Here is an 18,241-nt window from a genome sequence, read left to right as displayed (position 1 = left end):
TGTTTTTGAATATTTATTTCAAAGAAAAACAGTAAACTAGCTCTGTAAGTGGAAAGAGGGTCAACAAGAACAATATGATATCAACAATAACTTTAAAAGTACAAAAACCTTAGTTCAATCAGCAAAGCTAAAACACAAGAGTTAAAATCCTTCAAAACTGGATTCCTTATCGTCATCTGTATGTCCAAATGTAACCCAACTTAGATTTTAAGAGGGATATTATCAGAAATGGAAAATCTACTATTAGCTTCCATTGTAAACAATGGGGGATGGGGCACCCCTTTGGGGATCAATAACTTTGGATACCCTGACCCAAACTTCACCAAACCTGGCTGGTATCATAAAGAGACTCTCCTGATGAGACCAGCCAGGTTTGGTGAAGTTTGGTTCAGAGGGCCCAAAGTTATGGACCCTCAAAAGGGTAGCCCCATCTACTAATAGCTGCCATTGAAAACAATGGGGAATGGGGCACCTCCTTTGGTGGTCCATAACTTTGGACCCCCTGAACCAAACTTTACCAAACGTGGCTGGTATCATCAGGAGTGTCTTCTGAGGGTACCCTGAAATTTTGGTGTCGCTAGCATAAAAACTGCGCCCCCTGCTGGCCGGCAAAGTAAAAACACACCAAAAATTTAATGACCCGCATATAAGTCGAGGGGAGCTTTTTCAGCATTAAAAATGTGCTGAAAAATTCGACTTATACATGAGTATATACGGTATATCTGTTTAATGCAACACTGTGGGGTACTTTATCCCTAATAAAACTCACATCCTGAGCTAAACCATGACACTACAAGAATGCTACCTTGAGCAATTCTATTTGTATATTTTGCAAAATGATAGATGTATGTGGGTCATTCAGAGATGTAGCAGAAATAAAATGCATCCAGGGTTTTTTCCCCCCCCCGAATGGAGAGTGAAGGTGTTTGCAAGAACATCTTGGTGATCTTGAGAATAAAAGAAATACATCCAGGTCAAACAAGATATTAGACCCACAAATATTCACTGCATCAATGGCTATGTACAAATACAGCTCAGACCCTGATTTCTATTGTATGTGGTATGCCATTAACACTGTTCAGACTGTGCAAATCTCTCTGTGCATGCATTGTCTTACATTTTCACAATAGGGTATTTCACCATCTTGGCTGTATGAGCTATGAGATGTTGATGCTGCAGCTCTTCACCACTGTATCTTCCTAAAAATGTTGAATGATGACAGTGAAGGTGCTGTGATTCAGTGGGATAGCACATATTTACATACAGAAGGTCCCGCATTCAACACCTGACATTTTCCCATTAAAAAAAAGATCTCTGTCCAAGACTCTGAAGAGCTGTTGCCCATCAGAGTAGTCAGTACTGAGCTAGATATGCCAATAGTTTTAGTCCGTATCAAATAGCACCACATGTGATAGTTACAGAGATCATCACAATGAAAGTAGGCACAGAAGGGCCTTCCTTCCAGATGTGAATCTGCATACCAGCTTTTTTCCTTCCAACAGTGCTGTGTCTAGTTTGTCTTCCACCCAGTCATGGGCTGCCTCAGTCATTGCCCTTGCCTTATGAAATAATTTACATGGAAAGGTTTAGGAGACACTATAAGGCAGCCAGGTATGACAGACTTTCTGTTAATCAGAAATCTACTGGTATGAGATTGAGGGGAGTTTTTTGGCAAGCTTTTTATTTGCCATTTAAATGTTTTAGGTATACTCACATATATGTGTGCGTGTGGCTGCCAGACGAGGTCATCCTCCTAAGAGGACATATGGGATTGAGTGCCAATCTAGGAATGAGTTGTATTATTGGTATTTCAGTGTTAAGCTGTGGTTTTAAATTTAATTGGTATGTATGTATGTATGTATGTATGTATGTATGTATGTATGTATGTATGTATGTATGTATGTATGTATGTATGTATGTATGTATTGCTCTTAGCCTGGCTTTGCCAGGGGAGGGCAGGATATAAATAAAATTATCATTATTGTTGTTTTTACAATATTTAACAACATTAGCAGGCTTTTTAAAGGCTCCATCGATTTGGAAAGTTCCACTTCTGGGAAAGGGAGGCTGGTTCCTGAGTTCTCAACAACAATGCAGTGGAGTAGACTTCTTGTCAAAATCCACTTGACCAGACAATGCAGACACTTGTAGGAGTACAAAGGTCTCTTTACTGCAGGCAGAAAGGTAGACCAGGAACAGCTTAAAGAAAGTTCTGCCTGACAAGCAGATCTTTCCCCAATATAAGCAACACTCCCTTCCTTGGAAGTGAAGACACAATTATGAGAACCAAAAGCATTTGGCCTTCATGAGGTTAACACCAGGAACAGTTAGATAACGCACCTGGCTACCAGCAAGTACAAGAATTCACACAGAGCAAAGTCTCCCCACCCCCACAGAAAGCTGTCTTGACACTTCTGTCTACTCTAATCCTGTTCAGTGGGGTTTAGACTTGCGTCACTTGCCATAGGATTGTGCAGTGAATGGGTCAAGATGCCACAAGGTTTAATGGTGTTCTCAGTTTAGGTGCTGCTGTGAAAATGGGTGCAGGTAAGCATATTGTCTGATCAAAAGAATAAGTGGATTCAAATTTGGACAGCCAGCCATTCTTCAGATCAGGTTCCCAATATTTGGGGGTCGGGGGTAAAGAAACCAGTGAAATAAACATGAGCAGATTGTGCAGAAAGAAAGCTGGGGAGAATTTCAACTTCCTGCTGCCCTTAGCTTCCTGTTTAATTTGTCTCTTCATCATTTCTCATGGGCCAGACAGGAGAAGTTCAGTATCGATTGAATGTCCTGATATCATTGTATATTACATATTCATCATACTGTCTTATCATTAATTTATTAAGGAGCTGAACCATCAGTAAGGCCAAATGGAATTAAAAATAGAGCGAATTGCCTGCATGGAGTTTTACCCTGATTTAAAGCTATTATGCCCTGGCAGCATCACTGGAGCCTATTAAGGGCTCTGCACCCAGTGGTAACTTGTGTATTCCTTTGTTTCAAAGTGGAGCTGGCTATCTGTCATCATGGCAATGGCATCCACTCTTCATCATGATGGAAGTCAATATGTAAAATTAATGGGAGTGGATCAAAGAGGCCAGCAGACTCTACAATAGAAATTGATCTCGGCTTAAGGATAGACATCCTCGCAGACACAAAAGTGCTCCATTCTAGTTTCTTCCAGTGGTATTGGGGGATACCTTAGAGATGAAATCTCTAAACTTCCCCTGTCTGCCTTTATTCATTTTATGGAAAAGATGCCTTTCTACTCAGGGTTCTCAAGTTATCTTGGATTCACAGTTTAAAATGAAGATAAAATACAAAATGAAACTAATAACAACAACAAAAGCCCCACATGTTTGCTATGTGGCAGGGTGGCCGGAGGGGCGGCCAATGACTTGGGCACAGGATCAGAGACAGAAGTGCCCAAGGTCATGTGCTCCCTGCAATTTGTGCAGGCTTGGTTTTAAATGCCTCACAGCAAAGATGGAGGAGACTCACAATATTCCTACTAGCAGTAATAACCAGTAACTATCATTAGTAATATCTGTTGCTACCATTTTTGTTTTTTTTATTTTTGACTTTCTCCTATAAATGTTAATAAAAATAATTTTAAAATCACATACATTAATAATTGTTATTACCTATTTGTATATCTTAATGTTTACATGAAAGGTTGATTAAAAATGTGCATGTAACGATAAAGACATGCAATATTTGCCTTAATAAGGGGAAAGGTCATGAATAGTCCACTTGGCATCTAAAGAGACTGAAAGGCCCATTTAGGAAATCGTGTCTGTTTTGCAGCTGAAGGAGGGAGGTTCTGCTTGCATACTTTTTGAAAGCCAAGTTGAATATTTCAGCCTTTAAAAATTACATGTACATTGCTCTGCAGAACAAGATGTGTAAATACAGATTCTGATGTGAGTAGTTTTTACTCTAGATAAGATTGGGATACAGATGGTAGAAGGAGGGAGAGATAAGGATAACAGAGGATGAATGCAAACAAATGCAGATACACACATGCTGAAAAATGCTGTCATATTGTCATCATCTGCATAGGGCAGGCATGTGTAATGTAAACAAATGTGCTCATCATCGATACCCCAACTGCTGGCAGGTTCTCAGTCATTAGCTATCCATGTGATCAGAATTGCCTATAAATATGAAATGTTGGGTACAAAGTCAATGCACCTACAGTGGCAGCGGGAAGGTGTATACTAGCTTCACTCGTATGCTGACACGTCCACTTGAATGTTGGCACAGTGCCTACATGCCACTGTGTACAAACTGTACACTCGTTGGCTCTATCCCTGAGATCAGGAGTAAATGTTCCCAATCGTGAGGATGGTGTCAACATATGTACAACTTGCACATACATAAGAGAAGTCTGAGCCAGGACACCTGTTCCCATTCCTCCACGATGTATACACTTTTCAAATGCCATTACTCCATGTGGAGTCTTGTTAACAGAACTGATTAACAATGAACCTCACCAATTAATCAGCCAAGCCATTAATTAGTTCGTTTATGGATTTACTCATTCATTTAGACTCCTGAGTAGTAGCCATGGCTCAGTGGAAGAACTCCTGCTTTGCTTGCAGAAGGTTCCAAGTTCAATCCCCAGCAGCTATAACAATAAAAAAAAATCAGGTGATGGGAAATACCTCTGCCTGAGGCCTCAGAGAGCTGCTGCCAGTCAGAATAATACCCATCTTGGTAGACTGAAGGTCTGACTCTTTATTTAGCAGCTCCAATTCAATCACTGGGTCCCACTCTTTCTCCAAAGAATTCAATGCAGCTTTCATATGGTTCCCAGGTATGGTGTTCAATCTGAACAGCTCTGCTTGCCTTTAATTGTTGAATGACCTCATGGGCCCTCATATAATCTCTGGTCTTTAAATTGATCAAAAGTTTGGTTTATCATGATTATGGAGGTTATTAATTCTAATAGTGGTTGGGACATGTTTTTTGTAAAAAAAAAAACATACAGAAAGGCCAACAGCTCAGAGGGCAGAAGTCTTTGTGAGAATGAATGAATCAATAATCCTATCAACAGGTTACCTTCCTAGGCACATTCAGAAACCTAGAGCCTGTGAGTTCCAGCACTGAGCCATTCTATACTATGAAAACATAGGCTGGCGTGAGTGGAAAAGGAAGATGTATTACTGTGGGTCTTGACCTATTAAGCACCCTGCTCATGTTGGAAGACAGAGTGGGTAATATGTGCCTCTGTCTTCTGCAGGGAATACTTGTCAGCATACTCTTTACATTGACCTTTAACATCAAGGTCATGCATCACTTTGTGGTGAGTGAGAAAAAGAGAGAGAGGCAGAGAAGTAGGCAAGCTGAGGCTACTGCCTTTATGTACAGTGCTTTGACATACAAGTTTTCATAATAACCTTTAGAAGAAAGATACTCAGTGTTAAGTTACACACTGAGATAGTAGTGAGGTTAATGGTTAGAGGATGAGGAACGGGTGGCTTTACCCAAAGAGGAAGAAGAACTACAGATGGGGCTATAGATCTGGTTAGAAGCTCTGATGGCTAGATCTGAGTGCTCCTTTTCTTTCAGATCAATTTTATGGTCCAGGTAAGAAACCCACATTCTGAAAATGGCTGGAATGGCTCGGCCCTCCCCAGGGTCTCTAGGCTTCTTCAAATACCCAAAAATGCCTGATTTGGCTGGAAAAGGTAAAATTCATGGGGAGTTTCCTAGGCTCTTTCAAGTAAGTGCCTGCTGATTTGGGGGGGGGGGGATTGGCAGTTGACCTGGAAGATTTATAATTCATCTGGGCATAAGTGAGACCTGGAGATTTCCCAAAATTATAAGTGATCTCCAGATGACAGGGGACAGTTTTCTTGGAAAAGATGGCTACTTTGCAGGGTGGACTCTATGGCATTATACGCCATTGAAATTCTGCTCTTCCCCAAACCCTTCCCTATCCAACTCCAGAATCTCCCAAGTATTTGCCATCCAGGAGTTGGTAATCCTATTTGAGCAAAACTTCATTTGGTCTTCCTGGCTTGATTATGAATCAGATGGGGAACTTATGGTGGAAGTTCCAGTAATCCACCATTCCATACCCAATCCATTTTCTAGCCTCATTCTTGCCACTTTCATAAGGTCCTCATCATCGACCAGTACAAGTACTGTATGTGGTACATTTTTTATTAAACAAGAAATTATGCTTTATTCATACAATAAGCCTTCTCTACATTCCTTCTTTTTCAATGATTTTGTCCATATCATCTAAAATGGGAGGGCGTTCAGATGCCTGCCTTCTGAAGCTGTTCCCTGCATCTATGACTGAATTAGCTGGAAAACATAAAAATTGGAGAAAGTCCTGGGAAAATATATAAAGGCACCATTTTCTTTATTCCCTGCTCTACGGGGTTACTTTGGCAGAAAATGTCAATTATTTGTTTAAAAAGCACACAAAACATATATTCTTGTTTTCTGTTAGTCAGTAATACATTTCTGTGCAATGCCTGGCACAGTGAAGGTATATTTGTAAGCTGTGTTGAGTATGTTTTTTTTTAATAAAAAGGCAAAATCAAAATGCAGTGAAAGAAAGATGTTTATCAGTAATAGTAGTTAACAGTAATATAAATGCAAGCAAATCCACAGGTCACTTTTACATCAGGTGCAGATCAATGTGCAGATGAACTGTGAAATATGTGCTGTGTCAAGTGGATCATTTGTACACTGACTTCAATTTGTGATGCCAGAAGGCGGTACCCACTCAATGCTGCTGCTGATAAGCAGCTGAGATTGTAACTCACACTAGCAGTGCAATCTAGGCTCATTGAGTTCAGTGGATTTAGCAGGGCATAGCCCTGTTTAGGACTGGACTGCAGGTGTCAGGTAAAGTACACATTCTAACAAGTGATTCAAGAGTATCAGGTATGCAGGCTGAGGTCTGGTGAGGTCTGTCCCCCAACTGCTAGAAAAGCAGCAGTTACCTGGAACTGAGAAGCCAACTGTTGAGCAGTTTTTGACCAACAGTCTGGAGAGAGAAAAACATGTCCTATCTCTCTAGCAGACACTTAGTGGGAAGTTTTTTTTTCTTTTACCAGATGATGTTATTTACCTCTATTTCATGAAAAGCTTCAGCTGCCTATTTCCATACATTAAGGGATAGGATATTTTCTCCAGGTTATTGTCAGACCTACGACCTGCTGAAGCAAGAAGTAAAGAATCACTGCCTGCTCTTTGGGACTTCTAGTTCAACCTCCAACCCCACCCTGTGCAACTTCTTGGCACAGCAAAGGGTATTTTGCTGAAAACTCTGAATGGATTCTGGAAGTACTGCTCAAGGACCACCACACCTATATTGGCTGTGTGAGACCTGGTGTCCAGTGATAAAAAGGCTTGCTGAAGGCTGGTTGATGGTAGCTTCTTGGATCTCACACAGATGGTGGTGAAACCTCTAATAGGAGACTAGTCCTAAGACTTTCAAACAGAGGCAGACTGGCCATGTAATTTAACAGGAAAGTCCTTGGTAGGCCCCTGAATGGTCAGGCAGGCTGGAGCAAGCAGATCCAAGCTCCAATAGCTCTCATTGCTAGCACAAGTTACAATCTGAGATGGAGGGACCACTCAGCTTAAGTCTGGATAGTGATACTAATGATAGATATCAGCTTACCTGGTTGGCAGCAGTGCAGGAGGACAGAGGCAGCAGGTGAGCCAATAGCCCTCACTGGTCAGGTTCCTGTAGAACTGGCTTGTAGTATTGTTGTGGCTGTTTAGGTTGGCTCACTCCTGGACCCTTTTATCTTCCCTGTCTGACCTTCCTTGTATAGTGCGGCTAGTCCCCCCAGCCGCGTTCCAAAACATGGTCTCTGATTGACAAGTTGAGATCTTTTACTGAAATCATGGAGGAAGAGTTCAGGATTGCAGTGGCAAGCCCCATCCACAACCTCCACATCCTTAGTGGTCCTTCTGCACAGATCTTATATGTGCATCTAGGCTATGTCCATGCAATCTGCAGGGTATTGAAATGTGTGTATAATTAGTATGTGTGTAGTCTCTGTGCATAAGGAAGTTGGTTCATGTAAGTGCACCATAAATACAACAAAGAGCATATGGTGAATAGTTGATTTCCAAAATAATGTACTCATCTTGTCTATGACTATGTTTGATCATCAGTATGTGTTCACCCACTTTTTAGGGACAAATATGAGAATTGTGAAGTTATCCACTTAATTTTACTTTATTTTTAATTATTTCATATAATGGAATTCAGTGTGCATAAAATGAGTTTGGAACTAGCCACTCGAAATTCAGCTTCTGAACCCAGAGAATGCAAAATAAATGGTTATATTTTTGCAGGTTTTCTATGCATGAAGCATATAGGTTTCTTCCTGTAAACCAGAATCAGTTCATAGTGCGATAATAAACATGCCCACACCTGTTCTCAATTATTCTTGAAACCCATTGGGAAAATTCAGTTTAGTTCTGATATCTGAGCAATAGATTGCCAAGAAAAATTGGTATTTTAATTTGCATTTTGGTCAGTTTCAAATGTGTTGCTGCTGCCTCACTTTAATTAAAGGCCTCAGTTGGTTTTGCTTCAGTTATTTGTTGCTTGCTTGCAGTTGCACTGCAAAATACAATTTGTAGTTTTAAGAGCGCATAAACTCCCACATATTTTCACATGTGCGTGTCACTTGTGTATATCTTGATTGTAGTTTAAATGAGTCTTGATGTTTGCAGGAACATTATTGCGGGATTTGATAAGTTTACAGGAAGTGGACAAAGTTGTCACAATAACGAGTAGAAAGACTTTATGAGAGTATAGACTATATACATGACCTGGATAGTCCAAGTTACCTTTAACTTGTCAGATCTTGGAAGCTAAGCATGGCCAGTCTCTGTTAGAACTTGGAAGGATACTGTCCAGGAGGTCTAGGATTACTATATGGAGACAGGCAATGGGAAACCACCTCTGAACATCTCTTGCCTTGAAAACCCTATGGGGTCACCATAAGTCTGGTATGATGATGGCAAATAATGAAATTACTTGATTGCAAAAAAAATGACAGGTGCTACACACTGACACTAACTCAAGAAATAATTTCCACAGACCTGATCTTAGCCAGTCGAAAATACCACCCTTTCAAAATATCCAACAGTCAATTCAACCCTAAGCAGAGTTACACCCTTACAAACTTGTTGAAGTCAGTGGGCTTCAAGAGGTTTAACTTTGCTTTAGGGTTGCACTGAATGTCATCTCTTAGAAATACTATCACATCTACTTTAATTAGTTCATTAATTGATGAATCTGCTTAAAGCAAGGCAATTAATAGGCTAATAAAACTTTGGTTGTTTGAAGGTTCTTATATTTATTGACTCTTAAAGGCAGCAGTTCAGAGAAAGATAAGGTTATGTATTACTCCAGAGTTTCCCCTTGAGACATTTTTACCTCTAGACCTGAATGAAGAATCTGTAGGTGACAGGACTGCTTTTTTAAAAAATTGTAGTCCAGTTCAGCAGCTTCTGGATGTGCACGTGTTTGTGGAAACAGCTACAACTGAGAATTTGTTTTGTCTCCCTATATGTTTCCATCGGGCTGAGGATACAGGTTTCTATAAGGAGTTGGTAGACACATGCAGTCAGAAGCTGTTAGCACTCAGACTGGGAACTTTTGTGTCAATGCTCTGCTGCCTCATAGGTTGCCCACTGGTTTATCCTGACCTGATAGCTCTAATAAAGTCTTCCAGGTCATTCTGGGATAACAAGCAACATAACCAGGCATGTCAGAGTTCCCTCAAGTTTTAGTCCCTAATTTACATGCTCTTCCTTATTCTCCACTTTTCTTCAAATCACTCATTTTTCTGAATCTCCCTGCCCAAATTAAGAAGCTATTTATTGTGTTTTTATCTTAATGTTTTTTCCCCATAAAGTCCAGACTTTATCCTTTTCTGTTTTATCCTCTCACAAGCCTGTGAAGTAGGCTAGACTGATGGACTCTTGATGGACTCAGTGAATTTCACTGCAAGTGGGGATTTGAATTTAGGTCTCCCCAGACCTACCCACTATTCCACCTGTGCCATCTATTTTTGTTTGTCTGTTTATTTATTTCAATATATTCCACTTCTCTCCCCAATGGAGATCCAGCACAATTCACACTGTTCTCCTCTTCTCCAGTTATCCTCACAAAAGCCCTGTGAGATAAGTTAAGCTGAGAGAGGGTGTCTGACCCAGTGTCACCCAGCGAGCTTCCATGGCAGAGCAGGCATTTGAATAGCCCCATTTGCTACAACACTCAAGTCATTACAACCATTTCCATGTCCATCTGAGCTTTTGACTGCTCATGTATCTTACGTATCACTTCCCAAAATGCAGCTAAAGTTCATTTACTGATGTAGCTAAAGTTTATATGTCTGAGTCAAAAAGCGCCCCCCCCCCCCCCCCAATTGTTTCTGCTGTAGGCATGCTGCTGGCTTTTACTGTGCTAATACCTTGTAGTGGTGAGAGAACAGAGAAGGAACTGACCAAATGCTGAAAACCGTTCTGCAAAAGCTCTTTAGTGAAATTGCTGTTTCCCTTTGTGTTAAACACCTAACTGAAGTCACCTGTTTGGAAAGTTCAGGAAGACTTCACATGACAATAGAGTTCAGACTTCGTCCCCTTCCATATCTGTGTATAATTCTGGAAAATATTTGTATACGATATCCCTGATCTGATGCAAATCTGTTCAAGGTCTGATGTTTCAGCATATGTGATATTAAGTCATAGTCACTAGATTTTAAGGGAAATAGTGATTACACTTTTATCTTACAAATTCCAGGTTAGCTTTCAAAATAATTGCAATGGAATATGTGAAATATCATATCTGAAACTGTTTTTCTTTAAAAAACAACCCTGCACTACAAGTCAACTTCCCTTCTTATCTAATATCATTCTGAAAGGCAATAGAGTCAAGTATCTGGAGACTTAGGTTCACCATGAACAAAGTCCTCTTATAGTTCTCATTGCCTTAGAAAAAGTGACCCTGACCAGATCTTTCTCCCCCTCCCCCACCCGAAAGATATAGACAAAGTGGAATTGCCTGTGAGGAGACATAGGATTAATATAGATGACTATATAATCCCATGGTTAATGAGAAGAGGCCTTACTCCATAAAGACAATACTACCACACATAAAGTTGTGTGGAAGAAAATAAAATCTAAACCATATTTGTAGTGCCATGCATGACCAAGGAACTTCATAGAGGAAAGCTCTGCTGTGTGTTCCTCTTCAGTTTCCATGTGATGTTTGGTCAGGTAAACTCCATAGTATAAATTCACTATACCAGGGGTGTCCAACTCTGGTGCTTCAGTTGTTCATGGACTACAATTCCCATCATCCCCTGCTGGCATAGCCAATTGGTCATGCTGGCAGGGGCTGATGGGAATTGTAGTCCATGAACATCTGAAGCACAGAGTTGGACACCCCTGCACTAGTGTACCTTCATAGCATAGATCTGCTCTTCTAGCCCAACTACAGATTTGGGGCAAGTAACAGGAGATTTAGTAATGCACTTCAAATGGATTGGATCCAGCCAACTTTCCCACCCTATCCCATGTAATCCCATTCCTTATTACAGCCCCTGTCTCACATGTTTCTTATCCACATACATCCCATGATCACCAGCATAACCGGCATCTTCTACAATTCTCAGAGTTATAGTCCTCAGAAAGGTGTAACTGCTTTGGATTGCAATGTGGTGTCGTCGTACTCTAAATATAAGCACATTTTCGCAGACCTTAAAAGGGTTTGCCTGCATTCCCTGAGCTGCGCACTATCCTAGCTAATCTTCCCTTTCACTTATTCCTTGTAGAGTCAGCATTTCAGACCAGCAACCTTCATGGGGCAGGGGCAGCCTGGGCTGGAGTCAGCATATTCTGAGGTGGGGCAGCTGCAAGGGCCCAGGGCTTCTGTTGGGGCCCACTGTTGTTGATCCCCACTCACACATGTCCCATGTTCCCTTGCTCCCAACTGCCCAGAGTCATTGAGGAAGAAGAGTATGGGGGTGGTGCCCAGTGGTGGTACTCTTGGTGGCAAAGTCAGCAGCACACACAGTTTCATACACTGGGCAGTGCTGTCAAGAAGAGGGTGTGAAGTTGTCACAAGGAACTGTATGAATGATGGGAAGTGAAAGAAGGATCAAGAGGAAGGTGGGGGGCATGCAGGTGTGGGAGGAATGAGGGGTCCACAGAAACCTGGAGCCAGCCCTGGGGACAGTGATTTAGATCTCTGCAGAACTGTGGGGAGAAGCAGACAGGGAAGAGGGAACTGTTATTCTCACAGCCAACCCCTTGAGACGTAGCTGCTAGCATCAAATACAATACCTCCGTATTAATTCCAGTCAGCATGTTCTTTGACGTTATATTGTGGCTGCAGCTTCCTACACTATCTCTGAGTCAGATCGGGGGTGGGGTGGGGTGGGGTGGGGAGGTTTGAAAGAAAGAAATCCACTCTTTAAAACACCCTATTGAAGCTTTTGTAGATGGACAGAAGAAATGTTCCTGATGCAAATCTGCCTGCCAAACGGTGCCCATCTGCTCCGCTTCAGTACTTTCCTGATGGTTCTGCACATCTTTTTGGGAGGGGGGGGGAGGGGGAGTGTTGAATATTATTCTGACCTTCTTCTACATCTGCAACCCCAAAGGGGCAAGCTCTACCTTGTGTTTGTGCAGAAATAGCAAAAAGGCTTCCCTAGAAGGCAACAGGGAAGGAAAACTTATTGGTTTTCTTTTTTTCGATTACATTTGTCGCCAGGAGATAACAGACGAATAGGTTGCAGCATGCAGAGCATCTCTCCACTGGGGATGGAAACTTCTGAGGGGTACGTCTGGTGGAAGGAACTGGAACACAATCAGGTCCATAAATAATTCAGAGCTGCAGAGGGGCTTCCCCCTGAGCCTTCAAGGTTTCTATGGACTCCATCGGTCCAGTGACAGAAAGTGAGTTTCCTGTCTCTGTTGTGCTTTGGGTGAGCATAGCCAAGACTTATCATCCAGAGCTTCGAGTTCACATCTTTCTGTCATATTCACAGATAGCTGTAATTGACCAACGGCACATTGCATGGCCAAATGATGCTTTCACGTCTGGACGAAAAAAGATCCCACCTTGCCTTAATGAAGTTTTTTAAGGTGAAGAGAGCAGGAGCTTGAAAGTGAGGGAAGTGGGGGGGAGGATGAGTATTGCATTGCAGACCTGAAGAATCCACAGAGTTTTTAACAAGTCCAAACCTCCCAGCTGTTGTTGCAGATCTTGAGTAGGACTCAAAGGGTAGACACCAGGCTATAAATGGAAACAGGTTACTTGCAATGAAAGCAATAATGTGTCCTAGTTTTTGTAAGGAAAAAAAATCTTTTGAAGCAATGCTGGAGGATGGCAGAAAGCTCCTCCATATGTTCTTTTCTGCAGCTGATTTCACTAACCCTTTTAACTCTGCTATATTGATTGCATTGTCTCTGGGGTGACTTTGCTGACCACTGGGTGTAAATTGGCTACATATTTTGTGTTTGAGAACTGTCCTGGCCTTCTGGAAATTACAAGCAGAAAATACTAGCCGTTTCTGCCTTGCCATCTCTTCCATCCCCATGGGCTATTATTTACACAGTACACTGGAAATGTAACTTTTTCTGTAGCTTTGATTTCATCTGTTTTCACAGCTGCCCTGTAAGGCCCTTGCTGTATGATGGAGCCTTCCCATGTACACTCGCTAGGGTTGCCAGACAGAGGCCAGGGACCCCCAGGAGCATTTTGGGGGCAATGATAGGCTTGCCAGCATCATGTTGGTGCATTACATTATTTCCTGTGAAAACTAGAAGTGACATCATGATGTGGGAGACTGTCTATCGTTAAACAGTAGAGTTTTGCAAAGTTTTAGGGGCAGACTGTCAGAGACGCAGTGGCATATCTGCCTAGGGACAAGGGGTACCCCTTGTCCCCGGGTGTCACTCTTCTGGTCACATGGGGGGGCACAAAATCGGTCCCCCACGTGACCAGGAAGTCCTGCTGGGGGAGTCTGGGGGGGGAGATGGGCACCCTAAACCTTGCCCATGTCCATGGAGACATGGGCGGGGTCAAGGGCAGTGGGGGTGGAGCCAAGGTGGGCAGGGCAGGGGCAGAGCCTGGGAGCGTCCTGGAGACAATTTGTCTCCGGCCGCCATTTACCCCTGGTTCGCCTCTGCAGAGACGTGACAACAATTCCAGTATTCACTCAAAATGATGTCATGATATTGGCACACACCACAATTTGCCATGATTTTTCTCCTGCCAGACATTTTATGAAAAAATGGTGAGGAGTGCATAAAAATAACTCAGTTTAAGTCAGTCCAGAGACTCCAAAAACAACCAAACAGTCCTAATAATCAAAATCCAAAAAACTCCAAAGACAAGGTGTCCAGGTGTAATCCAGGTGTTTCATAGGAGATCAATCATTCCCCTTCTTCAGTAATATTTGCTGATTTGCATATTGGGTTCTCTGGTTTCCCAATTTCCAGTTTTCAAAAAAGTAAGTTTCTAGCCCCTTTTGTTGCAGAGATAGAAGAGGAAAGGCAAATATTTGCAAAACAAGAAATGGAAGACAAAACAAAAGGGAATGGGAAAAGGAGGAGGGAAAGGGGGAAGGAGAGGGGAAAGGAGGGAGAGGTCAGATGACCCCCATGGTTGTCTCAATCTTAAATCTGGTGTAACAGCTCTGACTTTCAGGCCCTGCAGAGCTGCATAAGATCCCACAGGGTTCTGGTCTCACTGGGCAGAGCAGCCCACCAGACTGGGGAATTTTGAAACCTGGTACCTGGATCATTATAAAAATATAGTTGCGGTGGAAGGGGGCAGGGAAGTGGTTGCTGTTGGGAGACTGGGGCGAAGGCACGATGGGAACCTGCTATGTGGAAATCATGTTGCTGCCCCATTGTATCTATCAGCAGCTGCAGCAGCAACAGGGAAACTCCCCACCCTGGGCCTCGCATGGAAAACAGTGTCAAAAGACTGACAGCTTTTTAATTGGATATGGAAGGCACAGAGACCGAAGTGTAAATGTATTCTATATCGGCACCTTTCTGGAGCAGCATGGAGCAAAGTACTGTGGCAAATACTGATATAGAACTCATGAGAAAATGTACTTTGGTGGTTGGGCTGAGCTTTCACAGACTTAGGTATACTCCCATAGCCAACTTTAATTAATTAATTAATCAATCGATTAATTAAAAACATGTTAACGCTTCCTTTCTATTCAATCAGAATCCCCAAGGCAGCGAAATTTAAAAACAATGAAATATTCAAACAATTAGAAAGACACTTAAAAGTATAAAATAATTCAATAAATCATGCTAACAAACAACAGCAGAAGGAAGGAGGAAGACAAGTAAGTGTTACTGGGGGCATCCCAGACAAAACAAAAATGTCTTCACTAGCTTATGGAAGACACCAATAGAGGGGAAAAATGAATCTCCCTAGGGAGGGAGTTCCACAGTTTTCGTGCCATAACCAGTAATGCTCTTTCTCTAGTTGCTGCCCATCTAGTCTCAGATGCAGGGCCTTTGAAGAGCTATGCATCTTTGGCACATCCCCTAAATGCATTTCGTGTTTGCATAAGAAACCAAATATAGCTCCCTGAGAACTGCAATTCTAATTTTTTTTATAACTCCAGGAGACATTTTTAAAATTTTGATGTAGTAGTTTCTGACACCAGAAGTCGAAAGGGTATGCTTCCACTCTGTCCCAACCTCTCATATTCCATGTCTGCAGCATCCTTTTACTAGAAAGATTTATTTAACCATTTAAATAGTTTTAGTGCCATTCCACTCCAACTCTGTCCCCAAACTAGAACTCACTAAGGAAATGGTTCAATCAAATAATTGACACAACAACTTTGTGCTGCTTGACCACTAAGTGGGTCATTTTCTACTTTTTGCCCATTCCTCCCTCTCTGTATTGGGAATACAGTAGTGTATTTACCCAGGAACAAAGGGTACCCTCTGCCCCCAGGAGCCATTAACCTGGTCACGTGGGGGGTGCAAAATCGCCCCCCATGTGACCAGGAAGAAGACGGCAGGGCAGCAGGAAGTACTGCTGCCTCGTTGCCTTTCAGCTCCCTCGACCCCGCCCATGTCATCATCAACATGGGCAGGGTTGAGGGCACCTCCCTACTGTCCCCCCTTGCTCCTAGCTCCCAGGGAACTGGCAGCCCGCAGCCCCTTCTGCCCTCCCCTCTGGGGAGGAAGAAAATACTGCCATCTATCAGCCTCCGGCACTTGCTTTTATAGCACTGAGGCCGGGGCAGGGCTTAGGGAGGACATGGCCATGCCCCACCCCCGATATACAACTGTCTCTTCTGCTCCCCCAGAGCCAGGAGCAAAGGGGGGTAGCGGTGGGGGGAGTGCCATTTGCCCTCGGTACGCCTCTGAGGGGCTATACTTGGAGAGCAGCTGTTTTACAAGCAGAGAGTCTTCGGTTCAATCCCTGGCATCTCTAGTTTTAAAAATATTGGATCATAGGTGACACGATAGACCTCCACCTGAGACCCTGAAGAGCGACTACCAGTCTGAGTAAACAATACAGACCTTGATAAGCGATGGTCTGACTCAGTCATAAGACTGTAATTCTGCACACCTCATCTTGACCCCTATACTCTTCCAGAGGGTTCCTCTGACCCCTAAGGAGGGGAGGCAGTGGGAACACCCCCCCCCCACAATCATTCTGCTTGCAGTTTAAACAAAGCTGTTGTTTAATGCAAGTTTATTGACAGTTTTTTGTTAACTGAAATTTGCATATTATTCATTGTCTAAGATTTATTCCATTATGTGAAAGCAAATGTTAAAAGCTGCTGTTTCCGCTGAGGTCCAGGGTGCAAGCTTCAGGCCTTGCTACTATAATAACATACTCAGTTGTTGAAAAGTGTGGAGAGCTTTCTCTGGGACCTAAACTGCTTTATATACTGGAAGTAATTGTGTGCTCTATCAGTGTGAGTAGCCTGCACTGCAATTATGGTGTATTAAAATTTGATATCTAACGATAGGCGGCGGAAATGCTCCTGCAGTTTCCCCCCATGAATTCCTTACTATATTTTTAAGTGGGAAGAAGCATGCATGATTCCATATGCTGAAAAACAAATTAGAAAATGGCCTCACTCTGCTTAAAAGGGTGCTACTGATTGATACGTCCAGGGAAACCCTGGGATGAAGTGCCAAGATTTTTATGCTCTCAATAAGGAATGAACCTCAAAAGACCAAGAAATCTTCCCCTTAGGGAATACAGAATAAATTTTGAAGCATTTAATGGCATCTAAAATGTTTGTTGCAAATTTTGGATTCCTTATGAATAGGTCTTGACAGTTCAGAATTAGTTCCATTCTAAGAATCTTTCCTAGGAGTAAACCCAGTAGAATAAATCTGAATAGACCAGTTTATGATTGCTCTCTGGAACAGTTTGTTTATTTTTTAATCCAATGTTTTAGCAATATATTCAACAACTTGCTGCACATGAACTCATGATTCCCCCCCCCCCCCATTTCTGTAAATGGAAGCGTCGAAAGAATTTCTTGACTGGTATGCTTGGTGGATTGAGGTATGTCTGCTGGTTTTCTCCCATGATGAATAAACACTCCTTTCCTTAAACTGCAATTCGATTGTAAATTGGGAGAAGCACCCTCAAACATTGAAAAAAATGTTTGCTGTTTTTACTCAGCACTCAAAAAACAGACTTGAATCATATTGCAAATGGTTTGCATGTATTCTGCTGATTATTCCCCTTCTTCTCCTGGGCAGGAATGGCAACACACAACACACACACACACACAAACACACACACCAGCCTGGCTCCTGGTCTGCTTACAGGCATTTGGTCCATCAGAGCTGAAGGCAGCTTACAAACATACATAAAGCACACAGGATAAAATACACCAAAATTTAAAATCACTGCTCAGAGAAGAAGAAGAAGAAGAAGAAGAAGAAGAAGAAGAAGAAGAAGAAGAAGAAGAAGAAGAAGAAGAAGAAGAAGAAGAAGAAGAAGAAGAAGAAGAAGAAGAGGAGGAGGAGGAGGAGGAGGAGGAGGAGGAGGAGGAGGAGGAGTTTGGATTTATATCCCCCCTTTCTCTCCTGCAGGAGACTCAAAGGGGCTTACAATCTCCTTGCCCTTCCCCCCTCACAACAAACACCCTGTGAGGAGGGTGGGGCTGAGAGAGCTCCGAGAAGCTGTGACTAGCCCAAGGTCACCCAGCTGGCGTGTGTGGGAGTG

This window comes from Sphaerodactylus townsendi, linkage group LG11 (assembly GCF_021028975.2).
Source record: "Sphaerodactylus townsendi isolate TG3544 linkage group LG11, MPM_Stown_v2.3, whole genome shotgun sequence".
Lineage (NCBI taxonomy): Eukaryota > Metazoa > Chordata > Lepidosauria > Squamata > Sphaerodactylidae > Sphaerodactylus > Sphaerodactylus townsendi.
This window is presented reverse-complemented; position numbering follows the sequence as displayed.